General features: G+C 38.6%; 1 protein-coding gene across 1 annotated transcript in view; it reads left to right on the top strand.

Annotated features, from left to right (window-relative positions):
* LOC128115700 (zinc finger protein 709-like) overlaps window positions 1–18618 on the top strand; it is a 65336-nt gene extending 46718 nt beyond the window's left edge. The window contains exon 6 of the mRNA XM_052746681.1: window positions 2286–18618. The gene's annotated coding sequence lies outside the window, so the exon portion shown is untranslated. The remainder of the gene's footprint in view (window positions 1–2285) is intronic.
* Window positions 18619–20455: the final 1837 nt, after the last annotated feature.

Below are 20455 nucleotides of genomic sequence, written 5' to 3'. Positions count from 1 at the left end.
AGGTTTTGGAATACAGTAAGGAATAACTAAGGCATTTCTAAAGGAACTAACTTGTTGCTATTATTAAAGCATATATAGATACAGCCCACTAAAGATGATTGTTCCAAGAAGGATATCCACAGGTTGCTAGCTTCATTGTTCAGAAAGGGCTGTGTTCAGAGCCCAAACCAAGTAGAGTTCCAGGTCGCTCAGTTTTTCCTATGTTACCGGTTTTACTATTGTCGCCCTGGATGGTACTAAACTTGTTATCAATTCCAACTGCTCCTTTTGTTTAAAATTTTAGATTATTTACATTGCTTTCCTCTACTAAAGTACTCCAAATTCTTTACACTCAAGTTCTCTGATAAAGGGCTGAATAAAGTTATGTTCTTTTTTTTTTTTTAAATTCATTTATTTATTATGTATACAGCATATGTGACTGCAGGCCAGAAGAGGGCACCAGATCTCATTCAAGGTGGTTGTGAGCCACCATGTGGTTGCTGGGAATTGAACTCAGGACCTCTGGAAGAGCAGTCAATGCTCTTAACCTTTGAGCCATCTCTCCAGCCAAAGTTATGTTCTTGACTATAATAGCACAGCAATGGCCTTTACTGTAGTTCCAGAGTCCTTGTTACCCACCAAAACTTTCTGATCCATGCCTCCTCTGTAGGCATTTCTTTAAGCATCTCTTAGAATGATTTATTCACCTTTGTGTTCAGTGTGTTCAATTATTTTTCATGTCTAAGGAAAAATTTCTTGCAAATTCCTGCACAGTTCTTCCAAAATAAGTTAAAAATGCTCAAGGAGAACCTGGTTAGGTTTATTTACACCAATATTTCCACTTTTTCATATCTAGTTCTTATATGAGGATTTTTGTCTAGCTGTCATGTACAAATCTGAGAAAAGTAACAAGGCAGAAAGAGTTTATTTTGTCTTGCAATTGAAGGGTGCAGTCCATAAAATGAAGGACAATGAAGTGGCTGGTCAAATCACACACAATCAGGAATAGAGTGATGTATTTGTCCGTGTCTCCACAACATCCTCCCAGTGATGTAATTACTATTCAGTGCAGTTCAAAAAATGCTGCTTCTCAATATGTGGGTGCAGTGTTTTCAAAGTGATTGGCCACTGTGCTCTTGTGTTTGAGACCTTGGTGGAACTGTTTTGAAAATATTAGGAGATGGAGTCACTGGGGATGATCTTTGAGGTTTTAAAAGCCTTTTTAAAAGCCCATATGAGGCAACATGCCCATGTTTTTGCCTGATGCCTTTGAATAAGGAGTAAATTATTCAGCTACTGCTCCAGCTTCATGCATGACTGCTTCCCTTCATGATAATCATTGACTGACCCCCTGAAAGTATAAACAAGTCCTGATTAAATGCTTTCATTTGTACTCGTTGGTTTGTCATGTTTTCTGTTCACAGCGTTAGAAAAATAATTGAATCAATGGGTCTTCCTATATTACATCAAGTAACCAAGATAGTATCCCACAGATAGTCTTCAGTTAGACATATGTACATAATCACTTAGAGGTATGTATTAGGTAGGGTTTCTATTACCGTAAAGAGACCCCATGATCATGACAACTCTTATAAAGAAAAATATTTAATTGTGTTGGCTCCCATATAGTTCAGAGGTTTAGTCCATTATCATCATGGCTAAAAGCAAGGCAGCATTCAGGCAGACATGGTGCTGGAGAAGGAGCTGAGAATTCTACATCTTGACTCACAGACAACAGAAAGTTGTTTGAGACACTGGATGTTGCTTGAGTGTATATAAAACCTCCACAGTAACACACTTCTTCCAACAAGGTCATACCCTCTCCAACAAAGCCATATCTCTTAATAGTGACACTCTTTTGGGGGGCCTTTTTCTTTCAAACCACCACAAGGTGTCTTCAGAAACATCTATGGTAAAAGATTTTTTATCATGTCAGCCTGGCTGTTAAAACTAACCATCCTAAGATGTGCACTGTTTTAAGAACCAGTGACCCTTGAAGATGTGACTGTGAACTTCACTTTAGGAAAATGGTGTTTGTTGGAGTCTAGTCTAAAGAAGCTGTACAAGGATGTGGTGAAGGAAACATTATTGAACTTGATTTCCATGGGTAAAATCCAAACATGCTCCCATTGCTTGTTCAGTCAGAGAACACCTGTGTCCTGCTTATGTGTGATGTGGTGTGACTTGAATTCTTAAAGGAAATATGTGGTGAATTTAGTGGTCATACCCATGTCATGACACCTGGGTTGTAAATCTTTGTTTAATATTGAATATGTCATAATGAAATTTTTTTGGTTCCCTTCCAGAGAAATTATCAGAAGAATATATTGAAGAAGGCTACAAAGATCTTGGCAGAAATATGGAGTAATTTATATTCAATAGAAAGCAATTCATATCAAAAGTTTGGGAATCATGGGACAACTGAGAACTTGCCAAATGATCCAAATATACCTAAGTGAAAAATGATTCTACTCAAATTTATTTAACAGAGCATTGAATTGTGTCATTCAATATTTGAATATCTTATATATGTAATGTATGAGTATCACCAACATGTGATGCAACATAAATTTCTGTAAGAGCTGTTCCCGTGGTTAATTATACAAAACCTCCCTCTCATATCTAAAAGTATTTACTACCTTTCTATATATTATTTTGAGGCTTTGAATATTAGTCGTATGTTTTGTTTGCTTTCTTTTGCTGTGACCAAAACCAACTCTGGGGTGGAGCTCATTTTTATTTACTCTTCCTTGTCACAGTCCCACAATAAAGGGAAGCCAGGGCAGGAACTCAAGCCTGGCAGGAACCTAGAGGCAGGAACTGAAGCAGAGGTGATGGAGAAATGCTGTTTACTGGTGTGCTCCTCATCTCTTACTCAGATACTTCCCTTTTCCAGCAATAGCCACATCTCTAGGGAGATATCACTCGTAATGGGCTGGGCCACTCCACATCAAGCAGTAACCAAGAAAATGCCCCCAATGACATGCCTAAATATCAATCTGATAGAGCCATATTCTCCATTAATGCTCTGTCTTCTCAGATGTGTGTCCTTGCTTGTGTTAACAAAAACTAACCAGCACAGTAGATTGCTTGTCAATGTGACACACAAATACATGACTATTAATGTATAACCTTTCATGTTTTGTTTGTTCCTAAATATAGCTGAGATCACAATATAGCCAGGTAGTGGTGGCATGCACATTTAACCCTAGCACTCAGGAGGCAGAGTCAGGTGGATCTTTGAGTTCAAGGACAGCCAAAACCCAAAACAAGTAAGTAAATAGGTTAAAAAATATATAAAGCAAAATATAAGATTAGAAGTCTCCTGGTATTCAAAAATCTCATGCACTTTAAATGTTCCATCTCTTTAAAAATTTGATATCTCTTTAAAAGAACAAAAGGTCTCTATGGTAAGTTCCTGAAAAATCTTAACTACGTTTTTATTTCTCCTTTTTAAAAAAGAAGAACCAGTGCTGACTTCTGTACCAGGCTTTTTCTGTTGGGGCACCAACCAGCTCCCAAATCATGATGCAGAGTCTTGTTGTTAGTTTTGAATACTTGGCCTTAGCTTATGTTCATTTCTGGCTTTTATAACTTAAATGAACTCATTTCTCTTCGTCTACATTTTGCCTTGGGGCTTTTTACCTTTTCTTTCTGTATGTCCTAATCTGTCTGGTTGGTAGCTGCCTGGCTGGCTGGCCCCAGGTGTCTCCCTTTCTTCCTATCTCACCCTTTCCTTTATTCTTCTATTTTTCTGCTTAGATTTCTCCTCCTACTTATTCTCTCTGCCCACAAGTCCTACCCATCCCTCTCCCACCTAGCTATTGGTGTTTCAGCTTTTTATTAGACCAATCAGGTGCCTTAGTCAGGCAAGGTGAAACAGCAACACATCTTTTCATAATTAAACAAATGTACCATAAACAAATTTAATATACCCTTACAGTCTGAACAAAGGCAGCAGAAACAAATGTAACACACATTTACAGTTAAAGTAATATTCTATAGCATAAACAAATGTAACACATCTTACATAAATATTCCACAACAAATTTTCACTCAGATCAAAGCAAAACCCTCGCTCTACAGTGTAAATCATGACCTCTAGCCCCATATCTGGGATTCACTCACAGTATTTTGATTTATATGTGTCTTGCATGATCCAGCCTTTTTGGTTCCTCCATGCACAGAACATATAACTTGGCTGATTGTCTCAGACTCATTTTATCCTACAGTTGTTTCAGTCCTTGGAAATCTTCCCATGTGGTACTGGCCTCTCTAATATGCCAGAGGCTCAACACAGTGCTTCTTCACCAATGGCCTAGCTCCTCTTTAGTGACTTATATCCTACCATATTGTGCCAAGTCTGTAGCTAGAGTTTTCCTGCCTGGCCCACAGTCAGGACAAATCTCTCTCACCCGCCAGTCCCACAGCCGCTCAGACCCAACCAAGTAAACACAGAGACTTATATTGTTTACAAACTGTATGGCCGTGGCAGGCTTCTTGCTAACTGTTTTTATAGCTTAAGTTAATCCATTTTCATAAATCTATACCTTGCCACGTGGCTTGTGGCTTACCTGCATCTTCACATGCTGTTTGTCATGGCGGCGGCTGGCAGTGACTCTCCCAGCCTTCTGCTTCCCAGAATTCTCCTCTTTCCTTGTCCCGCCTATACTTCCTGCCTGGCAACTGGCCAATCAGTGTTTTATTTATTGACCAATCAGAGCAATTTGACATACAGACCATCCCACAGCACTTCCCCTTTTCTTTTTTTTAAAGAGGAAGGTTTTAACTTTTACACATCTCCAAAGCCAGCTTGGTATATTTGGGAATTTGGGCGTAGCTTCTCTTACTACTTTCTGTTGGAGGGGGCCACTGTATCTTATGGGAACACAAAGAAAATTTTAGGATTATGGAGTAGTCCATGAGGGTGTATCGTCTGAGCCAGTTGCCTTGAAACAGTTCTGGATGTTGGATCATCTAGGCCTTGGTGTCATTGGAGACCTTTCAGGGGGTCTTGGCTGGTCAAACCTGATGTATCTTAATCTGGGACAAATCCATAGCCTCTGGCTTTCTGTGGAAACAAAAGCAGAGCCTCTTTTCCAAAGCAACATATCCTTACATCCAAATTTTGAAGTCAAGGTACCTTTAAAATATACATTTTGGCATAACTCAACAGCTTTTGTAATCAAATGTTTTTTTTCAGTTACGAATATCAAAGAGAACATAATCCAGATTCTCTGTGTGGTAGCCATCTTTACGTGGCTTATTTTTTATATTACCTTGAACCTATTGCTTTAAATTGCAGCCTTCTAAGCCTGAAATGGCACTGGCGCTGCAGCTGCTGTCTCCACCCACTTCAGCTTCCCAACATGGCGGAGGTACGTTTTCCGCCAGCTCTGGGAGTCATCAACTCTCAGAAATAGTGGGTCTATGCTTCTATCAAAGCAGCGTGTAGCCCAGAAATCTCTTTTTTTGTTTTGTACTAGCAAAGGCTAAATCCACCACACAGCTTAATGTGCCAAACTGCAGGTCGAGCACGCACGCTAGGAACCCGCCAGTAGCTCAAACCGGCAGGCTGCCCCTCATTTGAGAGAAACAATTAGGAAGCTGTTTTTAGCTTCGTTTTAGAAACTTTTCTCAGGTTTTAGGTGGAAACTCTTGCCCCACGTTGGGTGCCATTTGTAGCTAGAGTTTTCCTGCCTGGCCCACAGTCAGGACAAATCTCTCTCACCTGCCAGTCCCATAGCTGCTCAGACCCAACCAAGTAAACACAGAGACTTATATTGCTTACAAACTGTATGGCCGTGGCAGGCTTCTTGCTAACTGTTTTTATAGCTTAAATTAATCCATTTTCATAAATCTATACCTTGCCACGTGGCTCGTGACTTACCGGCATCTTCATATGCTGTTTGTCATCGTGGAGGCTGGCAGTGTCTCTGACTCAGCCTTCCACTTCCCAGAATTCTCCTCTCTCCTTGTCCCGCCTATACTTCCTGCCTGGCAACTGGCCAATCAGTGTTTTATTTATTGACCAATCAGAGCAATTTGACATACAGACCATTCCACAGCACTAGTCTCAGCTTCTCCTAAACCTCTTCTATCCTGTCGTTTCCAATTCAACTAAATCTGCACCTTCAGTGATGGCCTCCCCTGCCCTTTGGTGGTGTTAGGCTGAGTTTCTCTCCAAGATCCCTTCAATCCTGCAGCTCTCAAGATGCCAAGACCAGTACTGCCTGGAAAAAAGCTCATAAATTACCATGTTCTGCAGCCGATTTGAGATGCAGTCTTGGCACCCTCTGGACCATTTGTCTGTGTGCCAACTGAAATCTCTTAATATTTCCCTTAAATGATGCTGTTTTCTTGTTAATCCCAGCTCTGTTTTCAAGCTCAGCTGACAAGAAAGCACAGTCTTAATATAAAATGTCACAGAAACTGCCTCGGTAGAGGCTTTTATGACCCGTCCGTCATTTCTGAAACTGCATAAACCAGACTTCCCTCTTTTCATTGCTCTCAGCATTGCATCCTCAGAGCTCATTAAGAACTGAGCATTCAGTGATTTTTCCAGCTTGATATTCTAGGCATTCTCTCAGTCCTCATTAAAACCATGGTCAGCTCTCTAAGCATTACCCCATGAACCTGGGGGCCAAATCTATTGTAGAGTCCTCTCTGTTCCTGTGATAAACACCATAACCAAAGTCATCTTTGGGGCAGTGGAGCTCATTTTTGCTTACACTTCCATGTTACATATAGTTCAGCAAAAGAAGGCAGGTGGGAGCTAGAAATAGGTGGAAACCTGGAGGCCGAACTGAATTGGAGACTGAGGAGAAATGCTGCTTACTATCTCGCCCTTCGTAGGTTACTAAGGCACCTTTATAGACTCATACCCACCTACCCAGGGGCACAGCTCTCCTTCATCAATGAGGAATGAGAAAATGCTCCCACAGACTTGTTTCCAGGCTGATCTCATTGAGCCATTTTCCCAGTTGAGGGTCCCTATTCTCAGATGACCCTAGCTTGGGTGAAGTTTGTAACTAAGTAACCAACACAGGCTGAGTATTTAGAATGCAAAAATGTCAGTATTTCACTACTTTATGTGATTGTTATGTCTCTTAATGCCAAGGCCTTTGCGTGCATGTTCACTCTTTTAGGCGCCCTTAATTATTTTATGTGTATGTGTGCTTGTGACACCATCTTTGAAAAAAAAAATTGTGGAGGCCAGAAGAGAGAGGGCAGCAGATCATTCAGACCAAGAGTAATAGGAACTTGTGAGCCTTCATATGAATGCTGATAATCAAACTCTAGTGTGTTGGAAGAGCAAGAATTGTTCTTAACCCCTCAGCCAATGTTACAGCTCCTTTATAATTCTTATAGAAGTAAAGTCAATTCTCTGCTCCTTTACACACGCAGGGTCTTTATTGTAGTCCATATTGTCCTTAACAGTAATGGCATTCTTCTGCCCCTGCAATAGTATGGTTGCAGTGGTCCACACAAGCCAGCCTCCAACAGTTCACTTGTTTACAGTAATGCTCTTTTCATTTTTTGGAAGAACTCAGGTAGTTGAGAAAGTCTGTGGATATAAATGTGATAGTTAGTGTGATGAAACAATTCCAGAGAATATGGTTAATGAAGACATGCCTCCCTTCATAAGAGTGTATGAAAGCTGACTGCATGTATGAAACAACATTGTTCATTCATCCTTACATATGTACCTCAAAGACAAACTAGGAGAAACAATCTGAATATGTGGAAGTTTTGGCAGCTTTTACACATCAGAAACACTGGAAAGGTATCAGTCGTTCTGAATCACTTCAGATACTTGAATTTTTTTTCTACAGAGAAACCCTGTGGAAGTGAATAATATAATCAAGCCTATAGGAGCCGTTCTTTTGATCAGTCCCAGGAGAGAAATCACACTGGAGATAAACTTAATGCGACTATCTTAAGAAGATACACCATAATAAAAATGGTGTTAGGGAGTTGTGATCACATATTTTTGCATTTATAAATATATATGCAACAATAATAAAGAAAAACATGCCTTCAATTTCATACGGTATTGTGGAGACATTGGAAGGGTTGAAGGGAAGTGTAATTAATGTTTAATTAGACTTTTAAAAGTGTTTGGAAAGTTGGTTCAACAGTTGTAAATATCGTACTGAACTCAGGTTCAGTAATAGGCACACTCATGGTGGCACACAAATGTCTTTGATTACAGATGCAAGGCATTCAATGCCTCCTCTGGACTTTAGAAAACATAATGTCTTTGGTGTCATTGTATACTGATTAATTTTTATTGTTAATTTGACACAAAACGAGCATCACTTTAGAAGAGAGAATTTCAATTTTGAAACTATATTGATCAGATAGGCCCTCAGTGATGTCTGTGAGGGATACTTTTGATGGATTTGGGAGTGCCTAGTCCAAGATGGTCAGCATCATCCTTATGCAGGTTTGTGTAGTCAATATAAGAATGCTAACTGATTATGAGCCAGTAATCACATTTTTCCATAGTTCCTGCCATGGCTTCCCTCAGTGATGGATTGTGACCTGAAAGTGTAAGCCAAATTAACTCTTTCTTTGCCTAAATTGTTTTTTTTTATGGTATTTATCACAGCAACACAAAGCAATTCAAAGCACTTAGCAATGTCAGAAAACTCTACCATGTGGCGTAATCTTCATAGATATTGTGGGACTATTCAAAAAGTGATCAGATTCCAATTGTTTAAAGTTGATACACAACAAAATGGTAGCTTTGGTATGAGAAGGTAGATTTGTACAGTGTGTTTCGTTCTCCTTTCCTCTTGCATTTTGAGGACAAGAGGGTGTAGACTTGGATACTTTCTGCCTTTATAATGAATAAAGTTATATTTGCTCCTCCTCAGTCTTAGTTCCCTTCCAATTACTTCTTGCCTCATATTTTTTCTATTTGTTGACATGCTTTTAAAAGTTTTAGTCTAGTTTATTGAGGCAGGGGATTACATGAATGTAATACCAAGCATGAAGACAAGGAAAATATGCAGATTAATATCTCTGTTTGGATCCTGATGGTCAGCAATTCCTTTCTCTGGCATAAACTGTGACCAAGATGTGGTCATGTGACTGAGGAAAACTATAAGCATGATAGAAATAAGGTCTAGGAGGATGTCCATAAGGGTTGCACTAGCCAAGGCATCTCTCTCTTGAATGTAGATTTTTATAATCCTCATAAAAAAAAACGAACTGGTTAGTGATATAAATATTTAAAAATATCCATCACAACTAAATAGTAATCATGGAGTGTATTAGACTTTTAGATTATTTTTCAATCATTAATGATAATGTCCTTGTACAATAGATCTAAAGAAGGGAATACTAGACTTCCAGAGTGGGTTCTTTTGTTTTACAGACATTTCATATAACATAGCCATTGGATCCTAAGGGAAACATAGTTTACACTGTCTCCAAAATATTGTGGCCACATGTCCACATTTTTGCCAAATCATTCCAGATTCTTAAAAAATAATGATCTATATGCCAGAAAAAATACATTTCCTCTTGGAAAAAAGGTCAAGTTTAAACCCTGCCAGTGAAGGCTACTTGTGGATCCCGACTCTCTGACTGGGAAGCTTATTCCTGGATGACTAATTAAAGCTAGATTTCAGTGGAAACCATGCTATCCCAGTCCTTGGTAAGCCTTTAGGCCTTGGTTCTAGCCAAATTGACTGGAATTGAGCAGTGTAATAACTACATTATAAGGGGTCCATTAACAATATTCAAACTGTGTCAGATCAACTTAGCTTCACCAGATCTCAAGTAAGCAGGAGATATTTAACCCCAACCTTAGCATCTATTGAAACCCTCAGTATGAAATTTAGGCCTCTATTAAATCTTATAAATAAATAAAATGTTATTTATTTCTATATAAGAATATTTACTTTCACCATGAAAAATAATTTTAATTCAGACATGAAGAGTTAGCATGGATACAGAACTTTTAATAATAATTTATGTTCAGAAATTTCTAATTTTTATTTCATATTTGGTGATATTCATGGTTAGCAAAAATAGTAAGACAAATTTATTTTTATGACAGTTTGGATGTTGTACTGTCTTGTTTTTGGTGTCAACTTGACACAAGCTAGGGTCATCAGAGAGGAAGGAACTGCAGTTGAGGAAATGCCTCCATGAAATCAGCTATAAGGCATTTTGTTATTAGTGATCAGTGGGGGAGGGCCCAGCCCATAGTGGGTGGTGCCATCTCTGGGCTGGTGCTCTTGGGTTCTATAACAAAGCAGGCTAAGCAAGCCAGTAAGCAGCACCCCTTCATGGCCTCTTCATCAGATCTTGCCTCCAGGATCTTGTCCTCTTTGAGTTCCTGTCCTTGACTTTCTTCAGTGATGAGCAGCAATGTCAATGTGTAAGCCAAGTAAAACCTTTCCTCCCTGATTTGGCTTTTGGTCATGGTGTCTTGTTGCAGCAATAGAAACCCTAACTAAGACAAATTGGTACCAGGAGTGGGGTATTGCTGTGAGAGGCCGTATCATGCTTTTGTCTAAAAGACTATAGACCTTTGACTATGGATTAGAAAAAGCAGTTGGACTTTGGATTGGAAAAGCAGTTGAATGCTCTAGTTGCTGCTTAATGGGACATCCTAGAAGAGCATGGAAGACAGTGGTGCTGAATGTGATCTGAACTGTGGGTACCTAGATCAAGACATTTTGGAGGACAAGAATGTTAGTATGTAGTGTAGAGACTGGTTTTGTGATATTTTAGTGAAGAATTTGGCTGCCTTTTGCCCTTGTCCAAAGAGTCTGCCTGAGGCTAAAATGAAGAGTTTGGGATGAATTCCATCTGCAGGGGAAATCTGAAAATAGCCTAGTATAGACTGTCTTGTGGTTATTAGTGTTAACTTTAATGAAGATTTATAATGAAAAGGAGCAAGCTACTCAAATAAAAATACAAAATGTATAGACTGGGAAAAGGAGCACCTGAAGTGGAATAGAACTAAATCCTGTGTTCAAGGAGATAAAGAGTTTAAGAAATGGAATAAAGGGAGTGGTGGTGACTGAATGAAAGAAAAGAAAAAAGAAAGGAAAGGACATGAGTAATCCTAGGTATGGTGGAGGAGAAAGTTTATAGTGGATATGTGGGAAAGCATAGTCAGAGGCACGGATATCTGGAAGAGTCCTGAGTGGACATGACCAGGCTGAGCTGGGCCATGTGGGGAGAGGGGAAGAGGAAGGGAGAAAGGAGAACCAGTTGTAGCAGCCAGGAGGCCAAAGGTACAAGAGGGAGGAGGGTAACCAAAATGTCTGGATTATATAGAGAAGAGCCTCTGGAGAAAGGTTAGCCCAGGCTCTGGGCTGGAGAGTTCAGGGTAGAGGGTGGGATGTGCAAGCCATACCCTGTAACATGTAGGGACTGAGCGATGCTGGGAGAACCTGGCGGCTAGGTCCAGCTTTGAATGGAATGAGAAATCTGCCTGACTCCATTTTGAAGACAGGAGCCATTATGGTGTATTTTTAAAAATAAGTTTCTATTTACTATGAGAGTTGAGTTGCTGTCTGTTTCCTGGAAACTGACCTTCCCCAACACATGACCTTGGTTTATTTTTGAGAATATACCCTTACCCTCTCTGATCCTCTCTAATCACATGCTTACCATCTGACGTTTTTTAAAGATTTTTCTGTATTTCATTATTGTCCCATTGTCTCCATTCTATAAACTGTTCACGACTTTACTCCTTCAAGGGATCAGGAGATAGATTCAGGGCTGCTCCTCTCTCTTTTTTTTTTCCCTTGTGGAGAGTATATTATAATAGAGAGATGAAGAGAAAGATAGGAAAGAGAGAGACAGAGAGAAAGAGAGAGCCAGGTCTGCTCTCTTTAACCTGAAATTCTGAGGCTTCTAGCACATCTCCTATTAATAACTGATCAATTTCATCACTACCTTATGCTAGAGCGTCTAGTAGACACATTTGGGATCTGATATGTGTTATATTCAATGGATGTTTTCTATTTCTGATTACTTGTAATTGAATGAATAACAAGTTAATTCTGAGTCATCTGGAGTAAGTTCAGTGGTTTCAATATGTAAAACAACTTTCTTCATATTGAGAGTCAGTAACTATATTAAGAGATTCAGGAAAATCTAAGAATACCATAAGAATGGCATATAGCTCTGATTTTTGAACTGAATTATAAGAGCTTTGAGGCATTTTACTTATTTTCCCTGTCTTACAGCCTTCCCTTCCTGATTTATTTACATCAGTATAGAATGTAGGGACTCCAGAAATTGGTGTCCCTTTTACTATATGTGGGAGAATTCAATTAGTTCTTTTTATAATCTGAAGTCTTTGTTTTGGGGATATTTGTTGTTAATATCTCCAAATCTATTTGCCAACATTTATTTTCTGCCAATAATGAGACAATTTCAGCATTAGTAAAAGGTATCACAATTTCTGCTGGGTCTATTCCTGCTAATCAACAAGGTCTTATTTTTCCTTTCAGAAATCTATTCTACATAGGTCTTTTAAGTTTTTACTCTCTTTGTGTGCTAAAAAAAATACATTCTAAGATATTATTTTCCCTCTGCATAAGAATTCCTATGAGTAGGAGGCAAAATAAATAAAATATAATTGGGCTCTGGATCCAAGTGATCTACATGTGCATCTAGTAATTTCTTTTCTATCAGAAACAGTTCTCTTTCAACCTCAGCTGATAATTTTCTTGGGTTATTTAAGTCCTTATCACCTTGTTAGGTTTGAAATAAATCACTTAGCTCTTGAGTAGTTTAATACAATTGTGGTCTGTAGCCAGTTAGTATCTCCCAGAAAACTTTGAAAATAATTGAGAGTTTGTAATTGATCTCTCCTGATTTGTACTTTTTGTGGTTGAGTTTTTTGTAAACCTATCTTACAGCCTTGATAATTGATAGAATCTCCTTTTTTGTATGTTTTCAGGAACAATTTTTAACCCCCAGCAACGTAAAATTATCTTTACTTCATCAAATATTTTTTCTAAATTATCTGCCTCTGAATCAACCAGCAATATATCATACATATAATGATAAATTTTAGAGTGAGGAAACTTTATAAATTATTTCTAATGCCTGTTGTATAAAATATTGAAACAAACTGGGGCTTTTTAACATTCCTTGTGGAAGAATTTCCAACTAATATCTTTTAACAGGTTGAGTATTATTATAATTAGACATTGTGAAGGCAAGTTTTTTTCTTTATATGGTTCTTTTAAAGGTATAGTAAATAAAGGAGTCTTTTAAATCAGTTGCTATATAGATCATCACTTAGGTAATAAAGAAGGCAATGCAAAACAAAAGAAGGCAATGAAATTCCAGTCTGTAAAGAGACCATTGACTGAATCACCTTATTTATGGCTCTTAAATCTGTTTATATTCTCCATTTTCCAGATTTCTTTTTAATGACAAATATAGGAGCATTCCAAGGACTGGTCAATTCTTCAATATATTGAGCATTTATCTGCTCCTGTACCAGCTGTTCTAGTTCTTGTACCTTTTCTGATGTCAAAGGCCATTGTCTCCCCGGACACACAGGTTTATCCATTAACCATTTTAAAGACAGGGTAGTTGGTACCTTTGAAAGACCAACAGCTGTTGTGTTCTTCTTCTGTACAACCTGAATTGTCTGTGACTATTCTTGATAATACCATAATACCTTTTAAAGTTTTCTCAGAAGCATTCTTTTTTTTTTTAATTTTTCTAGACAGGGTTTCTCCATGTAGTTTTGGTGCCTGTCCTGGATCTTGCTCTGTAGACAAGGCTGACCTCGAACTCACAGAGATCTGCCTGCCTCTGCCTCCCAAGTGCTGGGATTAAAGGTGTGTGCCACCATTGCCCAGCATCAGAAGCATTCTTTATCATTTGCTTCTGAGATTGAAGGAATGTTAACCTGTGTTTTCCATCAGTGCAAGAAATCATGTCCCCATAAATTCATTGCTATGTTAGTCACATATGGCTTTAATTTTCCTATTTGTCCTTCTGGTCCTATAAACTCTACCCATCTTTTACTTTGTTTTACCTGAAATAAAGTTCCAATGCCTAGAAGATGAAAATTTACTTCCTGAAGAGGCCAATCTGGATGCCAAGATTTTTGTGAAATTATTGTTAATCTGCTCCATCTAGTAATCACTCAATTACAATGTCATGTATTTGTAGTTTTCACTGAGACCAAAGTGAAAACTACAAATACATGACATTGTAAAACAAAAATTTTTTGTTTTAGCTACCAATACTACTCTGTTCTTGATTACATCCAAATCAGTGTTTTAACAACAGACATTAAATTTTCTAATTGTTTTGTGGATGAGTTTCTCTGATGCTGACAGTGAATGATTGAATCCAATTTGGTATCAGGACCTGCAGGAGGCCCCCTAGTGTATTTTCTGGTCGCAAAGGGTTACCTTTCCTCTCCCTTGTTGATCTGCATTTGTTAGTCTAATGCTGGCCTTTGATACTTTCTGTACACTCCAGAAGATTGGGGCCTTGTGTTTGGATTATTTCTAGAAAAGACATTGTTTCTAGAAATGCCTTGCCTACAATCCCTTTTCAAATTACCTTGCTTAACACAATTAAAACATCTGAAACTTTGATTTTTTTCTTAGAAGTTTTAGAAATTACTTCTCCTATCAGAATATCATAATAAACATGAGATCCAATGTCAGCTGTATTTCTAATCAATTCATCTATTGGTGCTGATCTTGCTTTTAAAGACTTAAACACATCTTTGCCTTCTGAATTAGCATTTTTGAAAGCTAAAGAATCGATTAATATTTGTCTGCTTTCTGGATCTGATATTATTCTATTTACAGTTGAGGTCAATCTTTGCAAAAAAAATTAGTGAAGGCTTTTTAAAGCCTTGTTTAATTTTAGTAAATGACTTAGAATTTAAGGAATTTTTTTTTCCTTTTCGAGACAGGGTTTCTCTGTGTAGCTTTGCACCTTTCCTGGAACTCACTTTGTAGACCAGGCTGGCCTCGAACTCACAGAGATCTGCCTGCCTCCACCTCCTGAGTGCTGGGATTAAAGGCGTGCGCCACCACTGCCCAAATTTAAGGAATTTAAAGCCCCTAAATTATATAGTGCCAATGCCATAGTGCTCACCAAATTCAAACTGCCTTTTAAACCCAGCATATTGACCTTCACCTAGGAATTGATCTTGGGAAATATTAGTATTTCTAGCCCTATTTGATTGTTCTATGGCCCTAGCTTCCTATTTCCACCATGTTCTCCATTGTAACTGAGGATCCTCTTTGAATATTGCTGTTGCCAAGTCTTTCCAGTCTTGGGGAAAAATCTGTTCTGAGTTGCCCATCAATCTAATATGTGCTTCACATAGGGTGAATGCATACCACCTGAAACAATGACTTCCATAAGTCTCCTGAAATCTAAGTATTCCATTGAACTTCTTCATAACCTTTGTGGGTGCCTATCATCTGCTGGTAGTTCTTGTATAGTAACTGGAAAAACTAAGATTGGTTTTCTAACAACCTTGGTCCATCCCTCCTCAGTTTCATCATGTACTAGCATGGTAGGGTCTTGTCTAAATTCCTCTGTATTTGAATATTTTTCTTACGTTTTAAAAAAAAGTCTTTCTAACGCTTGTATCTTATCAATCCACATCTCATATTTGACACAAAATCCACTATGGCTACTAAGGATAAAATATGAATTACTAGGATGATAGAAATTACAATCAGCACTATATCAATCCTAGCTAAGTAATTTATCCCCTAATTTCCTGCTTCTGTTTTCAAGCCACCCAAAGTGCTACTATATGGGGTCCCAATGCCATGCATTATAACTCCCATTCTCAATGTAGGAAAGTTTTTTTTTATTTTAATATTACTCAACTCTCTCCTTAAGGACCTCACAGGTGTCTTATCAAATCTGATAACTTCTAATTTTTTTCTGCTGCTGGGGTGATTTCTCTGTCTGTGTGGTCACACCACACCTTGAAGCACCAAATGTTTTTAATTATGTCTCTACTGTTCTATTTTACCAATAAAGACTGTTAGCTACAGCATTTCTTTGTTTAGATTTAGACTGGATGACCTCTCTATTGGAGAGATGAGATATTGAAGTATCCCCTTATTATTGTGTGAGAGTCAGTATGTGGTTTAAACTGTAGTCGTGTTTCTTGTATGAACTTAGGCCCACAGTGTTTGGTGCATAGATGTTTAGAATTGCAATATGCTCTTAGTTCATTTTTCTTTGCCTGAGTATATAGTCGCCTCTATCTTTTATAATTAATTTTGGCTTGAAGAGTATTTTTTCAGGTATTAAAATGGGAACTTTGACTTGCTTCTTGGATCCATTTGCTTGGACCATCTTGTTCTATCCTTTTATCCAGAAATAATATCTATCCTTGATTGTAAGGTATGTTTCCTAGATGCAGCTATTTTGTTGGTGTGGGATGTGTGTGTTCCCTTCTTTTGATTTGATGGTCTGGGATTATTTACTCCTTGTGTTTCTTGGGTGTGGTTAACCTCTTTAGGTTACAGTTTCCTTCTAGCGCATTTGTAGGTCTGTATTTGTTGGCAGACATTGCTTAAATTTGGTTTTATCATGGAATGTCTTATTTTCCCCATCTATTTTGATTCAAGGTTTTGCTGAGTATAGTCACCTGGCTGGCATCTGTGGTCTCTAAGAGTCTGTAAAACACCTATCCAGGCCCTTCTGGCTTGTAAATTCTCCACTTAGATGAGTCAGGTGTTATCCTAATGGGTCTGCCTTTATATGTTACTCGGTCTTCTTCTCCAGCATCTCTTCATATTCTTTCTTTGTTTTGTACATTTAGTGGCCTGATTATTATGCGCTGATGGGATTTTCTTTTTTGTTCTACTCTATTTGATTTTCTATACGGTTCTTGTATTTTGATAGCCATCGCCTTCTTTAGGCTAAAGGAATTTTACTCTGTGATTTTATCGAAACTGTATGCTGTGCCATTGACCTTCTCCTTCTTCTAGTATTTTTAAATTTGTTCTTTCATACAGTAACTGATTTTCTGGATTTTTTTTGCCTGGACTTTTTTTACATTTTCTTTGACCAAAGTATCCATTTCTTCTATTATATCTTTAATACCTAAAATTTTCTCTTCTATCTCTCTCTCTCTTTTTTGTTTGTTGGTTTTGTTTTTTGGTGTGTCTTGCTTATGAGGTGCCTATCTGAGTTCTGAATTTTTTATTTCCAATTTTCTTTCCATTTGAGTTTTTATTTATTGATTTTTTTTGTTGTTGTTTTAATTTATTTATTTATTATATATACAGTGTTCTGTCTGCATGTATGCCTGCAGGCCAGAAGAGGGCACCAGATCTCATTACAGATGGTTGTGAACCACCTTGTGGTTGCTGGAAATTGAACTCAGGACCTCTGGAAAAATAGCCAGTGCTCTTAACCTCTGAGCCATCTCTCCAGCCCTATTTATTTATTTTTTAATTCTATTTTAGATTCTATTTCCATCTTGAGTTCTCAAATGTTATATTCATTTTATTTCACTATTTCTTTGTGTTTTCACAGATTTCTATAAGAAATTTATTCATGGCTTCTTTAAGGAGCTCAAAAGGCTGTTTTAAGGTCTTGTTCTTCAGCTATGTTACAACACTCAGGGCCTGCTTTGGATCAGTTGCTAGGCTCTAGTGGAGATATATATTTCCTGGCTGTATTGATTATGTTTTTAAGCTGGCATCTAGTCATCTGGGTTTGGGAAGATTGTCATTCTAGGGTTTATTATATGGTCTTATCTTGCTTGGATTCGTGTTTTGTTCCTTGGTTTCCTTTGCCTTCTATGGTTCTTAGCAGAGTGTAGTGGGTATGTGTTGCCAAGCACACAGTTCTTCTGGGAATTTGATAAGTGGGGCACTGAGGTTTCCAGATAAAATATGTTTGTAGGCATTGGGAGTTCGCACTTAGGAATGGGGATAAGCTGGGCGCTGGGTAATGATGTCATCCACAGGAAGGATGAATGAAGGGGGTCCTACCAGGTTCTGCTTGGTCCCTTGGTATATGCAGCCTACAGTATGGAGAGACCACAGCAGATCTTCATGTAGCCTACCCGCTTTTGCTGAGCAAAGTGAATTTCAGGTTCCCAGGGAATGTGTGTTGGTTTTGGGGGCTGGGATATAACAATGAGTGGGTCTAAGGAAGTTTTTAGATCTGTGTGATCAACTGAAGAAAGGGGCAGAGAAAAAGGGGAATCTGGAGCAGGTGGTCTGCTGCAGAGTTTGGAATGAGACTGGGGGATTTGATTTAAGGGAATGGAGGGAGAGGTGGAAATTTGCAGTTAACCTACCTGCTTCCCTGGCCTGAGTGGCTGTAAGGTTCATTGGAAATTCTTCTGGTGTTTGGGCTGGTTAAAGTGATGAATATGGGAAAAGAAATTAGTAGTCAATGGGGCCCAGCCCAGCCCATGGCGGGTGATGCAGTCCCTGGGCTGCTGGTCCTGGGTTTTATAAGAAAATAGGATGAGCATGCAAAGGGAAGAAAGGCAGTAAGCAGCTTACCTCCGTGGCCTCTGCATCAGCTCCTGCTTGCAGATTCCAGCCCTGCTTGAGTTTCTGTTCTGACTTCCTCCAATGATGGACTATGATATGGAAATGTAAGTCAAATAAACCCTCTCATCCCCAACTTGCTTTTTGGTCATGTTTTTTCATCGAAGCAATAGCAACCCTAACTAAGAGAGTAAACTTGAACTAAAAGTAGGCCAGAAGGGATCTGTCTGATTTTCACACATCCTGGATATATTTTGGAATGTATTTGAATAACAATGGGGTTTGCTAAGGGTTTTCTAATGGGAGTATCTTACTTACATTATTTCAAGCAGGTATATGAATAGCCTGATGCAGGGTTGTTGGTGTATATCCTAGGTTGCTAACATTATGTAAAGTTTCTTGTTCAAGCTGTGATGTGTACTTCACACAAGGCTAACAGGGTCCCATATTGCTAACCCCTTCCCAGGGTTGCTTGTCTTTATATAATTGGGGCATCATACCATTGGACAACATAATTTGCCCTTGCCCACTTTTTAAAATTTATTCTCTCATACAATACATACTAACCACAACTCCCCTCCCTTTACTTCTCCCAGTCCCCCTACTCAGCTTTCCTCCTCTGCAGATCCACTGTTCATCCATTTATATTTGCTCCTCCTCAGTGTTAGTTCCCCTCCAATTATTTCTTGCCTCATATTTTCTCTATATTTGTTGATGTGCTTTTAAAAGTTTTAGTTCAGTTTGTTGCGGTAAGGGATTACATGAATGTAATACCAAGCATAGAAACAAGGAAAATATACAGAGTGATTCCTCTATTCAGATCCTGATGGTCAGCAATTCCTTTCTCTGGCATAAACTGTGACCAAGATGTGGCCATGTGACTGAGGAAATCTGTAGCATGATAGAAATAAGGTCTAGGAGGATGTCCATAAGGGTTGCACTAGCCAAGGCATCTCCCGCTCTCTCTCTCTCTCTCTCTCTCTCTCTCTCTCATATAGATTTTTATTAAGCTAGAAAAATGTGATGGCTAATCTTAGTCATCAGTTTGACTATATTGGGAATGATCTAAAATCCAGGAATGGAGGGCACACTTATAATCCAGATCTTGAGACAAGAAGACAACATACATTTGATCTGGATCTTGAGGCTGGGTGACAAACACCTTTAATCCAGACCTTGAGGATGAAAGGCACACCTTTAATCTGGGCCACACCTTCTTACAATATGGGGTTGATAATAAAATCTATTCTATCTGTGCATAACCTGTAACTCTGGGCATGCTAGTGAAGTATGCCTGGAACAAAATGATGTGATTTGTATCTCTTAAAAATCATGAATATCTTTTAAATCTGCATAAATAAAGGAATTTTCTGTTTGCTAGTAAGTCAGACTTACAAAGTCTTCCCGTCTGGGTGTCTGACTCAACCCTTTCCTCACCTGATCCTTACATTCTCTCTGGAACCTGTTCACAGCTAGGGATGGCCCCCAGCAGAAGCCTATTAAGGACAAGGGAAGAAGGAATGGAGTGTGTTCGTTCTTTGCCTGCTTGTCCTTGCCTTGTCTGCACATCCATACCTTCACTGGCATTGGAGCCTACTTCTTCGGGATTCCAGAATATACAGAGGACCGTTGAGACACGCAGGCTCATGGGTATGAGTAACTACTAGATTTTTGGACTTTCCCTTCGCAACTAGGCACCATTGGACTCCAGTGTGTAAATCATTCTAATAAATTCCCATATATATATGGAATATCTATATATGGGATATACATATATATATGGAATATCTACATACATATACACACACATATGATAGAGATTCATTCCACAAGTTCTGTGACTCTAGAGACCCCTGACTGATACAAAGGATGAGATATTTGAAAACGTCATAAGATAGAAAGTCAAAGAAAGGAAGATGAAAGGTGCTCATATTCGACAGACAAACACTGACTTGACGGTTTGTCTTGCTCCA

This window comes from Peromyscus californicus, unplaced genomic scaffold (assembly GCF_007827085.1).
Source record: "Peromyscus californicus insignis strain IS unplaced genomic scaffold, ASM782708v3 Scaffold_1__1_contigs__length_55948999, whole genome shotgun sequence".
NCBI classification, from domain to species: domain Eukaryota; kingdom Metazoa; phylum Chordata; class Mammalia; order Rodentia; family Cricetidae; genus Peromyscus; species Peromyscus californicus.
This window is presented reverse-complemented; position numbering and strand designations above follow the sequence as displayed.